We start from the raw sequence: 16,424 nt of genomic DNA, 5'->3' as shown, positions 1-16,424 counted from the left end.
ACCATCTACCCTCCCCACCTCATCCCTTCAAGAAATAGTTCACAAGCATCTGTTTTGCTCTAAGCCCCCAAGCAGTGGTCGGAGCCAGTGGTGAAGGAGGGGTCTGTGCTCTCAAGGATCATTCCAGAGGAAGATATTGATAAGCATAAATTAGAACTCTGACAACGAATTTCCTGTGGGAAAGGGCAGGGTACTAAGGACAGACAGAAAATACAAAGCTACCACGATCTGAGATGATCAGGGAAGCCTTCCCAGAAAGGGTGACAGCTAAGAGTTGAGTTAGAGTCGAACTGCTGGAAAGAAGGAGATGAGATGTTGGCAGGGAAGGAGGGAAGGCGCAGCCCATGTGGAAGTGTCTGGAAGATGGCTGGGAGGCAAGAGAGGTAAGACCCAATCAAGGAGCCAAAGGACATTCAGGATGGCTGAGGAACAGGGTCCAAAGACAGGGAGATGAGAGCCGAAAAGGAGGACTGTATATCCTTTGTTTGAACTTCCCTGTAATCACAGAGAAGCGATTCAAGCTGTGGGGTTGTGGGGGAAATGTGGGTCAGAATGTGATTTGTGTGTTTTGAAGGTGATTCTGAACACAGCCTGGAGAATGCTTTGTTTGTTCGACAGAGAGAGAGAGGGAGCACAAGCAGGGGGAGTGGGAGAGGGAGAGGGAGAAGCAGGCTTCTTGCCAAGTAGGGAGCCCGATGTGGGGCTCAATCCCATGATCCTGGGATCATGACCTGAGCTAGCTGAAGGTGGACGCTTAACGCCTGAGCTACCCCGGCGCCCCTGAAGAGTGGTTTAGTAAGGGGCAAAGGATGATGGCAGCTTACAGAAGATACAACCCTTTAGAAATTATTTGGAATAATTCAGCTAGAAGACGAAGATGACTCAGCCTGGAGTTCTGGCAGTGAGGACGGGGAGAACTAGATGCTGCCAAGAACATTTAGTGAAGTGTTGTGACAACGAGGTTCAAGGAAGGTGTGGTGAGGCAGGGCGTGGCCTCGGGGATGCTGTTTGTGTTGCGGTCCCTTAGTTCTTGACAATAAGGGCTGATCTGTTTTGTGGTAGGTCGTTTCTGGTTGAGATGAACTGGCTTTGTGTCTCCAGACTTCTGAATCCATATCCCGTGCTTCCTGACGTCCCTCATCTCTTCTTTTGCCCCATGTTTTTTTTCATCTTTCTGCATGTTAAATGGGACAGTGTGAGCCTCTGTGTCAAACCCCAGGACTTCCAGTGGCTCATCCAAATACGAGTTTCCTTTTTGCTCCCGTGGGACTCTTTGCAGGCGAGCCAGTGGCTTTCCTCCATATGCAGGTTCAGAAAACAGACCTCCTTCCATTGCGTGGCTTTGCCATTCCCTAGGATCCCAGTGTCCATAGCATCCATCTAGTAGAGGAGGCAAGAGAGAGTGGAGAAAGTAACCTTGCTGCTTAAAACTGTAATTTTTGTGTCTATAGTGAAAACTGGTCACATTTAGCTTTTACTGGTTGACAGTTGCTGATCATGGGGATGATACAGATATTTATTCATTGTTCTGGTTTAGACACTGATGGAGGAGGACACCCCTGTAAGATACAAACAACAGGGAAAGAATGGCTCATGAGCTTTCCATCAGAGGTCAAGCCATGACCATTGTGTTGTCACTGAGTAAAGGGCACCTAACAGAGATGGAAGGTCTGGGTTAAAGTTCTGACTGCATCGGTAACTTAAAGCATGACTTGGGCAAGGCACTTAGCCTCTCTAGACCTCAGTTTTCTCATCACTAAAACACATGGACTGGGCTAGACCTGCGTTGCTCTAAGTTTGTTCTGTAGAACTTTAGTTCCATGAAGTTCTCTGGGGAAAAAACTTTACTGGTCCAAAAGGTTTGAGAAATCCTGTGAACTTGGAAACTTTCCTGGAGGATAGACCTGGATCATGGACATATTGAAAGGTCTGGGAAGTCCTATGCTAAGGAACCTTGTTCAGCTTTCTTTACGTTGACGTTTCCTAACTTTGAGACATGGAATTTGCATATCCAGGTGTTAATTTCTTCACTTAACATTGTACCACTCATCAGCGGGCCTGTAGCACGGAGAGGCTTGGACTGAAGTCAGCAGAATGAGCTCTCTCAGTAACTAAGCCTCCATAAGGGAAAAAGAAGAAGTTGGCAACTGTGCTAAGAAGGCAGGTGCCTTTCATGTGCCAAGAATCTATAAGGAAATTGACTCTGCACCATGCCCAAATGTCCCTTTTCTGTCATGGTGGGTGTCCTACAAATTCCCAGGGACCAACCCCTGGGCAGTAGAGCCCTGGATGGAATGAGATTTAGTGCTGCCTATGAGCCTCTGCCCAGACTCCTCCACTCTTCCACGTGGACCCCTCTCCTGTAAACCTATAGTGAAGGTCCTAGATGCTCCGAAGCCCCACAGATCAAAAAAGGTCTTTGCCACATGTGGGATGATGATGATTCTGCAGGGAAATTAGCCTCCTAATCAAGATGGGGCAAGAAAGGTGAGTTGGAAATCCTTCTGGAGCCAGGGCAGTGGTGGAAATCCCATCCCCCTCATGTCTTGAGTCATAGGAGACTGGGTGATTTGTCTCTCCACCTCTTCACTCTACAACCCGCTTTAACTCGCCTGGAGCTGTAGAACTGGTTCCAGAAAGCTGATGGCTTTCCCCTCAAACATCTGTGTTTCTCTTTTTCTAAGGCTGAAGGATTTCTTTAGCAGAAGCTTGTTCTATAGTAGGCAGATGCTGCCCGGAAGTGTAGGAGAGTTGACTGCTCCAGACCAGTCCCCAACTAAAGGGACACTCGAGCTGGCGTATTCATGCCTCAGTCTCCCAATCCTTCTGTGGGCCAATTTTGAGGCATATCATACATGTCTCTGCAGAGCATGCCACTGAGATCGGGCCCCAGTTGCCCATCTTAGGCAACCTGTGTTTCATTATTCCTTTTATTGGTTTTCTTCCTTTTGTGTCCTTCTCCAGTTAGTCCCTTGTGTTCTTGCTGGAATTACCAGTCAGGTAAACGACATGAACCCAAGCTCGTATCTCAGAATTTCCTTGGGGGGTGGGGGGGAATCTGTAGTAAGAAAAAAGACATTTTCATGGGATGTACCTTAGCTGGTTGCTCTAAAATTCAATGGTCACTTATTTGATCATTTGCAGTAACCAAGTCCTGGGTGAGTCCTCATTTTACCAGAAAGACAGAGAAGGGGGGCATTTTTACCACATTCTGACTTTAACTCTACATCTAAAGAATATTTTGGTTTAAGGCTAAAAATGGTTTCTACGTCCTGAACCTTTTTTTTTTTTTTTTTTTTTCCAGAGAAGGCCAAAGCATTGGGGAATTGTGAGCTGGTTTCTTGGACCTTTTAATACCTTAAAATCAGGAATGAACATATTTTACACAAGTTAAACATGTTCAAATTATCTTTTATATCTAACAGCTTTATTGAGCTATAATTCATTTAACCATATGACTCACCTCTCTTTAAAGTACAGAATTCAATGATTTTTGATATATTCACCAAGCTGTATAATCATAATTTTATTTTTTCTAAGTAGGCTCCAGGCCCACTGTGGGGCTCAAACTCAGGATCCTGAGCTAAGAGTTGCATACTCTACTGACTGAGCCGGCCAGGCACCCCCATAACCAGTTTTAGAACATTTATATTCTACTTTTTAAAAGATTTTATGTATTTACTTGTCAGAGAGAGAAAGAGAAAGAGCAAGCACAAGGAGGGGGAGTGGCAGGCAGAGGGAGAAACAGGCTCCCTGCTGAGCAAGGAGCCCATTGTGGGACTCAGTCACAAGACTCCGGGACCATGACCTGAGCCAAAGGCTGATGTTTAACCGACTAAGCCACCCAGGTGCCCCAAGAACATTCTTGTCACTTATAAAAGAAACTCCATACCCGTTAGCAGTCTTCCTGTTTTCCCCCAACTCCCCAACCTGCAGCAACCACAAAAGTACTTCCTGTGACTCCAGATTTGCCTGAACTGGACATTTTGTATAAAGAGAATCACACAATATGTGGTCTTTTGTGACTGGCTTCTTTCATTTGGCAAAATGTTTTCAAGGTTCTTCCATGTTGTAGTATGTGTAGTACGCCATTCTTGTTTATGGCTGAATAGTATTCCATGGTGTGGTGATACCACATTTCTTCCTTCCTTCCTTCCTTCCTTCCTTTCATTCATTCATTCATTCATTCATCCATCCATCAGTTTATGGACACTTAGAATCATCCACTTTTTGGATATTAGGAATGACACTGCCATGAACATTCATGTGCAAGTTATTGTATGAAAAAGTGCTTTCATTTTTCTTGATGGCATATACATAGGAATAAAATTTCTGGGCAATACCACAACTGTTTAACATGTCTACAAAGTGCCACACTATTTTCCAAAATGACTACCGTGCTGCATTCCCCTGAGCAACATATGAGGGTTCTAATTTCATCCACAATTTTTATAACAGCCATCCTCGTGGATATTAAGCAGTGTCTCATTGTAGTTTTGATTTTCATTTCCTTGATGACTAATGATGTCAAGTATATTCTGATAAGAACAGATACTGCACTTGATCTTAGCCAAAAGGCCGAGAAGCGATGATGTCAAGTATATTCTGATGCACTTAGTGGTCACTTGTCCATCTTCTTAGGGGAAATGTCTATTCAAATCCTTTGCATAGTCTTCAACTCTTTTTTAAGAAATTACTGAGTTCTAAGGCTCTTTGTCACTTATCAAATATACACCTTGAAAATATTTTCTCTATGGATTGTCTTCTAACTCTCTTAGTGGTAGTCTTCATGGTATAGCACAAATCTTTAAATTTTGGTGAAATCTGATTTATCCGTTTTTGTTGTTGCTTGATCTTTTAGCTATGCGTAACCATTGACTAATCCAAGGTCATAAAAATATCTGCCTATGATTTTTTCTAACTGTTTTCTACTTTTAAGTGTTTCGTTTATGTTGTTACATTCAGTGTGAGTTTATATATATATATATATATATATATGGTGAGTTTAGAGGGTCCAACTTCATTCTTCAGCTTATGAATATCCAATTGTCCCAGAACCATTTGTTGAAAAGACCATTCTTTCTCCCACTGAATGTCTTACTACCCTTGTTGAAATAACTGATGATAGATGTGAGAGTAAAATCTCAATTCTCAATTCTATTCACTTGCTCTGTATGTTTATCTTTATGCTGGGGTCACACTGTCTTGATTCTTTTAACTTCGTAGTTAATTTTAAAATTGGAAAGTAGAAGTCCTCCAGGTTTATTCCTTTTCAGGGTTGTTTTGGCTATTAGAAGGTCCCTTAAATTCCCATATAAATTTTTGGAACAGCTTGTCAATTTCTATTAAAAAAGCCAGTTTGAATTTGACAGGGATTGTGTTGAATCTATATTCCGTTTGAGGAGTATCATTACATTAATAATATTGAATCTTCTGCTGCATGAACACACGATATTTTAATTTCTTTCAGCAGTATTTTGTAGTTTTCAGGGTATAATTTTTGGACTTGTTTTGTGAAACTTACTCCTAAGTATTTTATTCTTTTTGATGCTATTGTAAGTAAAATTATTTTCTTAATTGCATTTTTGGATTTATTCCTTACTCTTTGTAGAAACACAATTGATTTTTGTGTATTGATCTTAGAGCCTACAACCTCGCTGAACACATTTACTAGTTCTAAGAGTTTTTAGTTGCTTCCTTAGGATTTTCAATATACATGATGATGTCCTCTGTAAACAGAGGTAGCTTTACTTCTTCATTTACAATCTGATCACTTTTTTTCTCATTTTATTGTCTAATTGTCCTAGCTAGAATTTAACTGTCTAATTTCCTGACACTGTTACGTTGAAGTGATATGAGTACTTGTCCTTGTCTTGTTCCTGCTGTTAGTGGGGAAGCATTCAGATTTTTTTTGTTTAAGGATGCTGAAACATGGACCAAAGTGTGGCTCACCATGAGTGAATTGGAAATGCTAGACATGCCTTGATTTAATGCAGAGGAAGGGATTCCAAGACTTTGAGAGATTGGAATGATAGAACAGATTTGCTGTGTAAGACCTACTCACCTTCACTGGGAGGGCCCGTAAGCTAGACCTCTCCCCAGTATTGTGAGGAATAATGTGTGATGGGACCTGAGTGATCACTGTTCTCTGTATGCCAGACCTCACAGTGGACACTGTAGTCACCAACTGGAGAAACCAAAATGCAGTGGGGATAGCTGGATCCCAAGTGGCAGGGGTTCGCCCACCAAAGGCCAAGTGGGACGGGTATCATAATGAACAGCCAAGTTGAAGAAGCCATCAGGAGTCTGACTTGTGCAGAACTATGGCTTTGGCGAATCAGTCATAATGAACTAGAAGTAAAATATATAGGAAGCCTGTTAAATTCTTGTTTAGTATGAGCAGAAAAATTTTAAATCAAATGAACAACAGAGTTTTACCTGAATCTTAAAAACAGAGTGATGGCCCCTCAGTCAATTCCCGGACTTGAACCAACTTAGAGAGCCATAGCTTGTTATATGGGGGACGGGGGCTGTGTCCCTTTAAGGAAAGACCTCAGTACACTTCCAGAACTTTATACTATTCATATTTCTCCTAGTTTTCCTAATGGGATCTACAGTCTTTTACCAGAGTAACTGTATATCGGAAAAGGAAATAATCAGACCCTTTGGGGATTGCTGGACCCTGGCTCTGAACTAAGTCCCAGAGACCCAACATCTGTGAATATGGCCCATCATGCAGTGGAGGGGTTGATGGAGGTTAGCTGATCAATGGTTTTAGCTCAGGCCCATCTCTCAGTGGATCCCCGAACCTCCTGGGGTGATTTTTCCAGTAAAAGAATGCATAATTGGAATAGGCTTACTTAACAGCTGGCAGAATCTTCCTGTTCATTTCCTATCACTCTGGGTTTTTCATAGGTATTCTTTTTCAGATTGAGGATGTTTCTTTATAGCCCGTGTTAGTTAGTTGTTTCTGTCCTGAAGGGATCTTTTATTTTTGTTAAATGCTTTTTTTCAGCAACTATTGAGATGATCATGTGTTTGTGTCATTTATTTTTATAAATACATGCATTAATCATCGTTGCATTTGAACCAATCTTATATTCTTGGGAAAAATCCCTCTTTTTTTTTTATTTTATTTTTTTATAAACATATATTTTTATCCCCAGGGGTACAGGTCTGCGAATCGCCAGGTTTACACACTTCACAGCACTCACCATAGCACATACCCTCCCCAATATCCATAACCCCACCCCCCCTCTCCCACCCCCCTCCCCCCATCAACCCTCAGTTTGTTTTGTGAGGGAAAAATCCCTCTTGGTTATGATGTATAATCCTTTTTATATCTGGATCCTGATTTATAACTCTTAATATGTTGCTTGATTTTGGTTTGTTAGTGTTTAATGACTTTTATACCTCTATACATAAGAGATACTGATCTATAGCTTTCTTGTGATCTTTGGTTTTGGTATCAAGGTCATACTGACCTCATAAGATGAGTTGAGAAGTATTCCTTCTACTTTTGAAGAGTTTGTGAAGTATTAGTACTGATTCTTTTTAAATGTTTTATAGAATTCTTTACAGAAGCCATCTGGTCCTGGACTTTTCTTTGTGTTTAGTTTAAAAAAAAATTGCCAATCTCTTGTTATAGATCTATTCATATTTTCTATTGCCTCTTAAATCACTTTTTAGTAGTTTGTATCGCTCTAGGAGTTTCTCCAGTTCATCTGGATTATCTATTTTGTTGGCATACATTTGCCCATAGTTTATCCTTATATATTTTTTTAATTTCAGTAAGCAGTTTTATTCCCTCTTTGATCCTGATTTTAGTAATGTCAATCTTGTCTCTTTTTTTGTTAGTCTAGCTAAAGGTTTTATTGATTTTTTTTTCAAACAATCTTTTGGTTTTGTTGACTTTTTTTTCGATTTTTCTATTCTCTATTTCATTAATTGTACTGTAATCTTTATTTTTTTTGCTTGTTTCAAAGTTAATGTGTATTCTTTTTCCAGTGGTTTAATGTGGAGTGTTAGTTTATTGATTAGAGATTTTTTTTTAAACATAGGCTATAAATTTCCCTCTCAATACTGCTTTAACTGCATCCCATAGGTTTTTCTATATTGTATGTTAATTTCTATTCATTTCAAAGTATTATGTAATTTATTTTGTGGTTTCTTCTTTGGCTCATTTGAGAGTGTGTTGTTTCATATCAATGTATTTCTGAATTCTCTAAATTTCTTTCTGCTATCGACTTCTAAGTTGATTCCATTGTGGAGATGATCAGTTCTATGATTTCAGTCCTCTTGTTTTACTGCCTACCGTATGCTCTGTCATGGGGAATGTCTCACGTGCACTTGCATAGTTGCATTTCATTTGCTTTATTTCTCTCCATTTCTCTCTATTCCTGATTTGATGAGATATTGTCCTCTTACCTTCCTTTTCTTCTAAAGCATAGTTTCCATTAGTTCTTTGAACATATTATGGTGGCTGCTGTGAACTTGTCTTAAATCTGACATCTCAGCCCTCCCAGAGGGTACTTTTGTTGCCTGCTTGTCCCCACTCCCTGTCTTGGTCATGCTGTCCTGCTTCTTAGCATGTTTAATAATTTTGTTGTTGAAAACCAAACATTTGTGATAGTATATTGTAGTGACTCTGGATACTGATTTTTCTTCTCCCAGGTTTGTTATTGTTATTTGTTTAGTAACTTGACTGGAGTGCTTTTGTGAAATCTATTTCCTCTGCAGCATGAAGTCTCTGTTGTCATTCTTGAGAAGGTGCAATCTTGGCCATGGGCACAGTCTCCCTTGGATGACTGGGTTTAGCAGGGCTGTCTTTGGCTGTCTATTTTCCTGATATCTCTGCTAAACCTTTTGTGTCTGTTGGAATCACAACCATCTGTTAGGCTCCACTGATTTGGAGCGGAATACTCTAATTGGCTGAATACTCTATGGTTTTTTATAATGTCCTAATACATAAAGTGCTCCGTAGTCTGATCCAATTACATCTGGACTCTTTTATAGAGCTAGTGTTTAAGAGTTTTTCCACACTTCAGGGAAGCACATCTTAGTAGTTATTTATTTATCTATTTGTCTCTGGTAGTCTAGTTCGCCTCTAATTTTTTCTTGATTTAATAGAGTCCTAAACTCCACTTAATTGTCTACACCAAAATCTCCATTGCTCTCTGAGAATCCCTTAGGATTAAACTTGCCTACATTCTATTCCAAATAAATGAAGTTTATCTGGAAAGAGTTTCTATAGCTTTTATTCTTTTGCCCTGCCTCTCTTTATGCAAAAATCTCAGAGTTGGTGTTTTGGATGTGGGAGCAGGGACAAAGACCCACTTCTTTCAGAGTACCATTTTTGCTCTAATGAGCGGGGCACTGGGCTGGAGTGGTAGCTTCTGGTCTTCCCAGCTTGCCTCTCCCAGTGTGGAATATCCTCTGTATGAGCAAACTGTGGTGATGGTAACTGGCTCCAGTGTTACAAGCCATCTTGACCTAGAGTAGAACCCGTGGGGCTAAGAGTGGGGTTACAGGGAGGAAGGGCTCCCCTGACATCTTGGTCACCCTTGCTTATAAATTAGCCTCTGAAGCAGGCAGCTAGGAGAGGATGAGAAATGTTGGCACTTGTTTATCCCAGGGAGATAGAGCACTTGACTGGTAGCTTGGGGGAGAGGGAGTCCTCTTTGTAATGGAACTTCCAGCAAACTGTGGTGGGAGGGAAGGGGCAAGGGAAGGAGCAGATCATGACTCAGTTGACATAGGCTCTCCCTGTTCTTACCAAGGTTTATTAGATTTTCTTGAATAAATGTTTCTTCATCTATTGTCTTACCTTAGGCAAATTATAAAGACTTTAAATAGTTGTTGGCATTTTAAAATAATTTTTACAAGGTGAAGTTGTTTTATTAGGGAGTGAGTCTGCAAGGCTCCTCACTCTGCCATTCCAGAAGTCATATCTCTCTAACTATCTTTAGATGAAACTTATTAGGGTAAAGAAAACAAAGTAGTATAAAAATAAGAACAAACCTGAAGTCCAACTAATTTGGCTATTAGTGGTAATTATTATTTACAGATGGATTATTTGTAGCTCGTTAACTGAAAGCTTGATTCTTTTCCATTGTAACTCAGTCAAAAAAATTACATGCTGAGTGATAAAGCTTTACTGCCATTTGACTTCCTAAATAAGTTCCAAGATTTGGATGCCAAATTCCAATAGAACATTAAATAACCACTCTAGAAGATTGAAGAATGGCTGTTGTATGTGTTCGCTCTGATGGAGATATTTCATTATCTTAAATGTCAGTGTGGTTATCTACTCGGAGTCTGGATGGATTTCAGCCTGTCTTCTTTGCTCCATCTCTCATGTTTGCAGAACTGACACAATAATAAATTCTTTTTCTTATGGAACACATGGTCTTTGATTTAATTAACCAAGAAAGACTTATGGAGTATCCACTGCCTGGAAAGTCACTGTGTGAGGAGACACAGATAACTCAGCAACATAGTACAAGATACTTGTGTCCAAGAGGATAATCATCACTTGGGTAATAGTCTCTAAACACATGAAAAAAAAACTTGTGGCATAAGACGGTATAGTTCAAAGATATGTGAATAGTACGGAGGCGTTCAGAGGAGGGTCTGGCACGTTAGGGTGAAAGTTCTATGTTTTAGTTAAAACAGGGACTTAAAATAGCACTATGTATCTTTTTCTTTTTCTGATAGGTCAGTTGGGGGAGGGCTCAATAGGGTAAGCCTTGTCTCTGCTCCATGCCATATTAGCTTGCGAGAAGTCGGTGGTTGCTGCTGATTAACTGAGGACTGGAGGATTTGCTTCCAGGATGGCTCCCTCGTGTGACTAGTCAATTGGTACTGGCTTTGGGTAAGAAGCTCCACTGGAGCTCTTGGTTTCTCTCTGGGAAAGTTCTAGAACAAGGGCAAGGAAAATGAGGACTTTCAAAGGTCATGGGAATTACCTACCCTAAAATCCAAAAATGTTAGAGTTTTGGTGGAAGGAACCACGTTGCAAAAAGATGAGGATAGGGGCAAAGTGCAGCAGGTTCATCTTCTAGGCCAGAAAGCAAACTGTGAAGGCAGGAGAGAAATTGGTTGGTAGCCAGAGAGACCATTCAATCAGATAGAGTCCATTCAATCTTTCAAGTTAAGAGAGATCAAATTATCACAGGAAGCAGAAGAGAAAGAAAAAGAAAAGAAAAATGCTCTGCATGTGGCTTGTTTTCGACTTGGTTTGTAATAGTATTGCATTTGAATAATGTACCTGGAATTACTAAGGAATTTCTTGGATTCTCTTGGGGTTTTGTGTAGGTGCTTCTGTGACCCAGGAATGGACAGTCTGAGATTTTTTTTTAAAGATTTTATTTATTTGACAGAGATCACAAGTAGGCAGAGAGAGAGAGAGGAGGAAGCAGACTCCCCGCTGAGCAGAGAGCCTGATGCAGGGTCAATCCCAGGACGCTGAGATCATGACCTGAGCTGAAGGCAGAGGCTTTAACCCACTGAGCCACCGAGGCACCCCAGGACAGTCTGAGATTTTCGAGGCATTTCTGTAACATTACATATTTAGATAACCTGAATCTAGGTACTTTCTAGCTCCTTGGATAATAGTCTTCTTTGCAGATGAAGAGAAGGGTGAGTACTTCCTGGGCTCCAGCAAAGTAAAACAGGGCTGAGGTGGGACAGATAGAATATGGTACCGAGTGGAAATTTGCATAGGAATTGTAAAAATTTTCTCCGAGTATCTGTGTGGCTTTATTCATAATCACCTCTTGGCAGCCAAAGCTGCGTGAGCCTGGAAGACCCATAAAGGACCATGCTGATTGTCAGGGGCGGTTAGAAGGGTCATCAGTTGTTGGCATTTGAGGGGTCTCATTGCTGTGGTTGAAGTCAAGAGATGGCAGGGAGGCAACATAGAGCTACTATTGAGAACAGTACAGAAATGATGGTTTCCGAGCGCAAGTGCTGCTGCTGAGAGTTCCTGCTATGGAAAGCTCCTGGGCATAGTGTTCAGGGGGAGCAACTTCAGCTCCTAACCATGAGCACTGATGGGAGCAAATTCAGTCGGGCTTTTCCTAAAGACATGGCTACCTTGACTGGTAAGGTCAGTAAATACTTCTATGAGCTGCTGAGAGGAAGCTCTCCAGGGAGTTAAATTTAACTCCAGGGAGTTAAATTAAAAAACAGGGAACATTCTTTGGAGGCCAGTGATGACTCCATCTGCCCTCCTAGCGGACACTGATCTTGACACTGATGGGAAGAATTGGTTGACTCCCAGTGAGGGTCAAGTGAAGGACAGGTAGTGTAGTAGAAAGAGCATGAGCCTTGGAGCCTGTCCGAGACAGGCCTGTGTGTCTGTAACTCTGGTACTTGCTAGTTTGTGCTCCTTGATGATTTGTTTCAGTTTCCTTGTATGTAACATTACAAAAATTCCTATCAGGATGTTGGAGAGAGGGCTGGATGAGATAAGATATGTAACAGGGCCTGTTATGTTGCTGGTACTCAAAATGTGGTCATAGTACTCTTTTCTGTCTGGGTCCATGTGAAATGAAGGTCACGGGACGCCAAAGCACCTAGCTATTTACCGAGTCCTTGAATTATATCCTGCTTTTTACATTCCTATGGAAATAATCTGGGAGGCACTAGTTTGGGAACGCTATTAAATAAAGGACTAGAGGCAGATCGCATGACTCTGATAACCTTCATGCTGTTTCACGCATGCGGACGTGGTAACTGATCCTGGAAATGTCCTGTGTTCGGGGACCAGCATGCCTGTCCTGTGTCTTTCTAATGTTCACTCCAGGACTCACCATCATCAAACTGTTCAAAGGATCAGAGTCACAAAAGATTCTGTTTCTGGAAAAAGTTTTCAACATGTTCGTTTTGCCTTATGTATAAAAGGTGGAAGCCTCACTTCTCTTGTACAAACCCACTGCTTGATTAATTTCTCCTTGCCCGGCTCTGCGGTTCATAGCTGGGTGCTTTGGGTATCACTTTGCAATTCAAAATCTTAGCTTTCCAGAGATGCTTTTTGATTTGATGTTCCAGGTGGCTGGGATAAAATGGACATTAAGTGATTGCTCGTGGTTTCGAAAGGTCATGATCTGCTTCATGCGGGATGGAGAATGGTAGTCTGCACCTGAACTTTAAGCCTCATATTTTTCTGGTTATGGATATAAATTACGTGACATTGGCAAGTAGCTCACTCTCATGCATATCCAATGTTCAATTAAGGCAGGACTCAGAGCTGATGGGCACTTCTGTGGCTGGCATTTCGGAGGTGTATTTATTTCCTTTCCCCCTTAAATCTTACATCAAAGGAATTTGAACAATGAGGCTGGTGGGCCAAAGGGAAACCAATTCCTCATTTTACATGTAATCATTTGGACATTTAGAGCCCCCAGGATGTGTCATTCTTTCACATCTCAAATTTTGCACATAATCCTTTTACTTTAGGATAAAATAACGGACACACCTTTAAGAAAATACTGTAAGAATTATAGATGTGAGCATTTAAAGTCTTGTACAATAAAAATCCATAAAGCTAATAAGATACTGTTTTTGGTGTAGCCTCAGATCATTGATCTAATAAACAGTTTTGAACATTATAAACTATTATTTACATCTAGTATTGGGCACAGATAAAAATGCTTTATAATTGAAGTTTTGCCCACATATACTGCATCTTTAATATGCTCAGGGCCAATGAAGTAGATTCACATGTTTAACGGATGTTTAAGGGTCTATTTTGTGTGAAGCCTTGAACTAGCTTTTGGAAGATTTTATGTATTTTAGACAGAGATGGCAAGCATGAGCCAGGCGGGGGGAGAGGGAGAGGGAGAACCTCAAGCAGACTCCACGTGCTGAGCAGGGAGCGGATGTGGGGCTTGATTCCAGGACCTCGAGCTCATGACCTGAGCTGAAACCAGGAGTCAGACGCTTCACCAACTGAACCCCAGGTGCTCCTTGAACTAGGATTTTAAAGGGTATCATTATAGGGGCGCCTGGGTGACTCAGTGGGTTAAGCCTCTGCCTTCGGCTCAGGTCATGGTCTCAGGGTCCTGGGATCGAGCCCCCTATCGGGCTCTCTGCTCAGCAGGAAGCCTGCTTCCCTCTCTCTCTCTGCCTGCCTCTCTGCCTACTTGTGACCTCTCTCTTTCTGTCAAATAAATAAAAACCTTAAAAAAAAATAAAGGGTATCATTAAAGGTGAATGTACAGACAACAAATTTTATACCCACAAATTGTATGCATAAAATAATTACAGAATGTTATTTGTGTTATCAAGGAACTAATACACAGGGATGGTGAATTTTGTGAGGTGATCGACTTTAGATTGAAAAGTCAAGGAAGGATGTCGTAGGTCTTAAGTACAGTGGTATTGAAGTGAGGCCTAGAATGAGAAGCCACCTGTTCGGAGTGTAGCAGGAAAGGTGTATTAGGCAGAGGAGAGCAAGTACAGAATCCCCACAAAGGAGTTTGGAAGGTTGTAGAAACGAGGTGGGAGAAGCATGAGCAAGGAGAGTCGAAGGACACCAAGTGGGTTTTCTGATGATTCCTAGTGAAGATATGAAGAAGAAGGGCTCAGGGAGCAACTGTTGGGGCAGAGAGAAGCAGCACATGACAAACCTGGGCATGACCTCTTGACCTTCTCATCGCAAACCCCAAGCCTGTTCTGCTCTTCTAAGTATAGGGAGATGAGGGAAAAGATGGACCAAGGATGTCAAAGTCATTGGGCATTTTGTAGTCATGGCAGGCATGGATTTACTCTGCTTTCTTACCAATGAATTGATCCATGAGTCCTGACAAAGTTCTAGTACAGTAAGAGTAAGGAAAAAACATATGGCAAATGAAAGTAGAAGTTAGTATTCTTTGAAAAGGTAGAAGTGACTACAAGGAAGGCAAAGGTAGAACATAACATTGTACTAGTAATGCTGGTTGATCTTCCTCAAGCTCATTGACTGCTGGAACTGATGGGGACCTAGTTAGTTAGTAGATTCCATACTCAGCATGGGTGGAGCCCAGCCTTGAGCTTGAAATGCGATCAAGACCTGAGCTGAAATCGAGAGTGGGACGCTTAACCAACTGAGCGACCCAGGCGCCCCTGTTGGGGACCTTTTAGTTCCTACATGTATCATTTGGTTGGTAAAACACAAGCCATTGTCATATCTAGGAGTTCAGATTTCTGTATTCTGTAGTATTTTGTCTCAGTTTCGAAGTAAAATCACAATTCTAAGATGTAGCAGATGCTTCTGGAATTGGGTATTGTCCTAACTGGAAAAGACCACCCCCGAAGGAGAGAAGCGTAGTGTTATCCCCTGACTTGCTTAACATCAGCGCTACTGAGAATCTTATCTGGGGTCAGAGGGTTTGGGACACTGGCATTTGCAAACTTAGTAGCACTGGAAAGAGGTGGTACCAGAGGAAGTGATAAGGGCTGTCCAACTGGTAGGCTCATGACTAACCACTAGTTAAGGGCATACAGTGCAACCCCTACCTCCCCTTGTGGCCTTAAAGAGACCCTCCACTATGGTTAACAGAAGGCAGATGGGGCTGAAAACCAGGGACCTCACTGTGAGTCAGACCGCAAGAAGGCTCGATCCACAAACCTCACTAAATCTCAGGTACTAACGCAGGGAACTGACAGGGAACGAATGGGCTGCGGACATCTCGATGGAAGAAATGGAGACCCCCACATTGTCGAAATCCCTTTTGAATTCTCCATGCCTTCAGAAGTGGCCCATTATTTCTTGCCTTAAAAAGATAATACCGATATTTCCTTGAGGTAGATGCCTTATGAAATGATTAACTTTCCTTCCTCCGGATTTGTCCCCTCCTCTCTTGATGACATCCCGGGCAACAGCTAGGATCAACTCACAGAGCTTCCCAACCTGTAAAATACTGTTGCGAGACATAAAATAAGACACATGAGTGTTGTAGTTTTATGTTGCTGTTGTAGCAAGTTACCACACATTTGCAAATTTAAGGGAAATAAATTTGTTATCTGGCATTTCTGCAGGTCAGAAGTCTGGGACAGTCTCACGAGGTTAAAATCAAGGTGTCGGCAAGGCTGTATCTTCCCTGCAGGCTCTGGGACAGCACCTGTTCCCTTGTTTTTTCCAGCTCCTAGTGACCCCCTGCATTGTTTGGCTCATGGTTCTGTCTTCCACCTTCCACACCAGCAGTGGTCCTTCTCACATCACGCCATTGTGATCTTCTCTCGTGCCTCCCTCTTCTACCTATTAGGACACTTACTGTGTTGGACCCACACCAGTAAGCCAGCATACTCTCCCTATTTTAAAGTGAGCTAACCAGTAACCTTCATTCCCTCTGCAATCTTAATTCCTCTTTGCCACATAATGTAGCAAATTCACAGGTTTCGGGGATCAGGATTAGGTGTTTTGGAGAGATTATTATTCA

The 16,424-nt window shown here is 41.6% G+C and overlaps 1 pseudogene; it reads right to left on the bottom strand.

Annotated features, from left to right (window-relative positions):
• Nucleotides 1–4,475: 4,475 nt before the first annotated feature.
• LOC125084198 (uncharacterized) lies at nt 4,476–4,590 on the bottom strand (annotated as a pseudogene).
• Nucleotides 4,591–16,424: the final 11,834 nt, after the last annotated feature.

Source organism: Lutra lutra, chromosome 13, assembly GCF_902655055.1.
Source record: "Lutra lutra chromosome 13, mLutLut1.2, whole genome shotgun sequence".
NCBI lineage: Eukaryota > Metazoa > Chordata > Mammalia > Carnivora > Mustelidae > Lutra > Lutra lutra.
This window is presented reverse-complemented; position numbering and strand designations above follow the sequence as displayed.